Raw genomic sequence first — 3,197 nt, 5'->3', positions numbered from 1 at the left:
TTTTTTTTTTTTTTTTTTCCCACGTTTCAATCTCGTCTCCTCGTTCTCGCTCGAACCAAACCAAACTCCAGCCCCTCGACGATCCGCGAGATCCGTCTCGAGAGAAGCGCGATCGGTCGCGAACGGAAAATGAATCGGGAATAAAATGTGGCACAAGGTCTCGAGGGGAAAAGGGTGGCGAGGCAAACGGGCCGTGCGTAACGAAGCAAGAGTCGCGTAAAATTCGTAGGCGAATGCTCTTTAATTAGCACGCCGCGTTAGGCGCCCCGGAGAAGCCGCGCTGCACCGTCGACTTGTAAGGGGTGGGGATGGATGGAACGGGAGGACGGAGGAAGAAGGCGAGATGTAGCGTTGGATGCGTACAGAGGAGGAAGACGAGCATCCTGTGGACGGATGGATGCAGAAATTTGCGAGAGAGAGAGAGAGAGAAGGAGCGAACGAACGCGGTGCGGAGAAGGAAGAGCTAGGTCCCAGTGGTGGGATAGATACGGAAACAGTATTAGAAAGAGAGAGCGAGAGAGAAAATTGGTGAAGGTGCACGAGGAAGAGGAAGAAGCCTATCCAGTTGGGATAGGTGGAGAAATGACGGCGAGAGAAAGAAAACGAGCCCGATGCGCGAGAGAGAAAGAAGGACGAACTCGGTAAATGAGCGAGCAGAGGAGCGAGAAAGAAAGACTATGAACGAAGGAAGAAGAGAGAGAGAGAGAGGAAGAAGACGAGGGCAGTGGACGAGTGTGGCGGAAGAGAAAGAAGAAGAAGACGACGATGACGACGACGAGGAGCCGAATGGAAGAGGAAGAGCGTATGGAGCGTGCAGGAGAAAGAGAAGGAGGAGGAGGAGGAGAAAGAGAAGGAGGATGGAGTTAGGTGAGCCGATGAAGGCGAGGAGAGAGACTTAAATAATTATCGTTTCGAAGGGGTGGCGGCCTGCTTCGCGCGAAACCAGGAGCGAGCTGAGGCCGCATCTGTTTCTGATTATTAATTAATATCAACCAACCCGGGGCCGTGTTCGCATGAGCGACCTCGTTGCTCTCTCATACGTAGTCGACACAGCCATGGAAAACCAAACCGCTCTCGGTGTTGTGCACGTGTGTGCCGGCCTATACACCCGTATTTCGTACAAACAGGCGCGCAGGCCTCGTACAGATCGTTTCAGAGATGAGGATCAATTGGCCGAACAAACGAATAATAAATTTTCCATTCGAGCTGACCTCTCTCTCTTTCTCTCTTTCTCTTTCTCTCTTTCTCTTTCTCTCATCTCTTATCTCTCTTATATTATTTACGATACTTAGAATGGACGAAGAAACGAAACGTAACGATCTCGTCGAGTGCCAACGTGAAAAGTTTAGAAGAAAAAAGAAAATTGGATCTCTCGATGTTTCTCGATCTCTCGAGATCAATATATTTCCCAAACAAAAACTAATTCTTCGTATTCCTCTTATCAATATTCCAATTTACATTGACTTATAATTTTGAAAAATCCGATAGATTTTGCACACCGCAGAATTTCGCGTGTGCTATTCGCTGATAGAGAGAGAGGATAGAGATAGGGAAAGAAAGGGAGATAGAGAGAGATAGGCGAATCCCATATTCATATGTTGCGCAGAAATGAACAGAATGCTCGGCGGGCATTAAAATTAATGAAACGAACGGAACACGCGTTTTAACGAAAATGTATGTGGGCGATCAGGCGGAAGTATACCCTCTCGGACATATATATATAGCGGGGAACGAACAAACGCCTCCGGGTTTCGAATATACGGTTGATCCCAGAAGTATCCGTTCACATTAGATATTCGATATGTTTTATGCAAAATTGTTCGTATCGATTAAAAAAAAAAAAAAAAAAAAAAAAACTCGATGTCAATTTTCGATATATTCGTGATATGCATCCGTCGTTTTTTATTCTATTATCGTGTATTTCGCGTGATAGCCAATGAAAGTTTAGAAAATAGAAAACGAGAATAACGTGTCACACGTACGAAAGCTTCGTAAGTGTGAGATATTAGATATTAGAATACTTTTTCTTAAAATCAAATTGCACGAAAATGGTTTAAGCACGATGGCCACGACCTCTGTATTATTGAATTAGTGCAAGAAATGAAATTTCTTTCTGACCTAGAATCGTGTAAATAGAATTTAAAATTCAGAAATGATAATAAAATTTCAATGTTTATAAGAAAATAAATTGTTGAGGATTCGTCTGACACGTTAATAAAAAAAAATATTTGCAATATCACTTTTTAATCTTATTATATCAAGTAATCATTTCTCTCTTCAATTTCAAAAATTTCGCTTGCAATTCCTCTTTACTTTTCCGATAAACGTTTTTCAAGCAAAATATAAAAACAAATATATTTTTATTGCTCAAAGAAAATTCTTTGAAAAATTATTCCACGATTAAGCGAACAATCGTGGATCGAAGGGAAGATTTCTTAATTATGAAACTTGACTTGATCGTAAATGAAAATTTCAGATGGATCGAAGCGTGTACACGTTAGGTATAATTTTAGACAGGGTGACATTTTACCAACAGGAACGAGTAGACGCACGAATATAAATTTGTCCATTATCCAATGATTAAATTTGTAGAGGGTTGCTTCCTGAGCCCTTGCCAACCTAACCCCAAAATATTCCATTGGTACGTAAAAGTTGCTTGATTATTCGAGCATAGCCATTAGCATATAGTTTTAAAATACATGATTATTTAAAGCAAATTATTTTTAGTTTTATTGTTACCTACTGTTCATCCATTGATAAAATATATTAAATTACAGAATTATTAATCAAAAAGAAGGACGAAACATAAGGAATAAAATTCTTTTTTGTTATTTATAATTTGTAACGAAAATTATTTTTTAATTTAATCGTCATTTTATTTAATTTAAGCTGTTGACAACAAAGATTTGTAAAAATCAATGAAAATAAAAATGAAATAAAATTTATTTAATGTACACTGTGATTTATAATTTATATTTTTAACTATACAAAATTACGTTTCTCTTATTGTCGAATTTTTTTTTCTTTTTTTAGAAATTTAGAATAAACTATATTTGTCGGACATATATATGCCCTTATATATGCTATAAAGGCCCTTCTTGCCCTTACCGCTAGAGGGATAAACACAGAAACGTTTTCTCGCTAGTGCTCGATACCTACCTCGTTTCTATAAATAGATTTCGAAAACCTATTTTCGA

Source organism: Apis dorsata, unplaced genomic scaffold (assembly GCF_000469605.1).
Source record: "Apis dorsata unplaced genomic scaffold, Apis dorsata 1.3 scaffold_142, whole genome shotgun sequence".
NCBI lineage: Eukaryota > Metazoa > Arthropoda > Insecta > Hymenoptera > Apidae > Apis > Apis dorsata.
Note: the sequence above shows the minus strand (reverse complement) of the source record.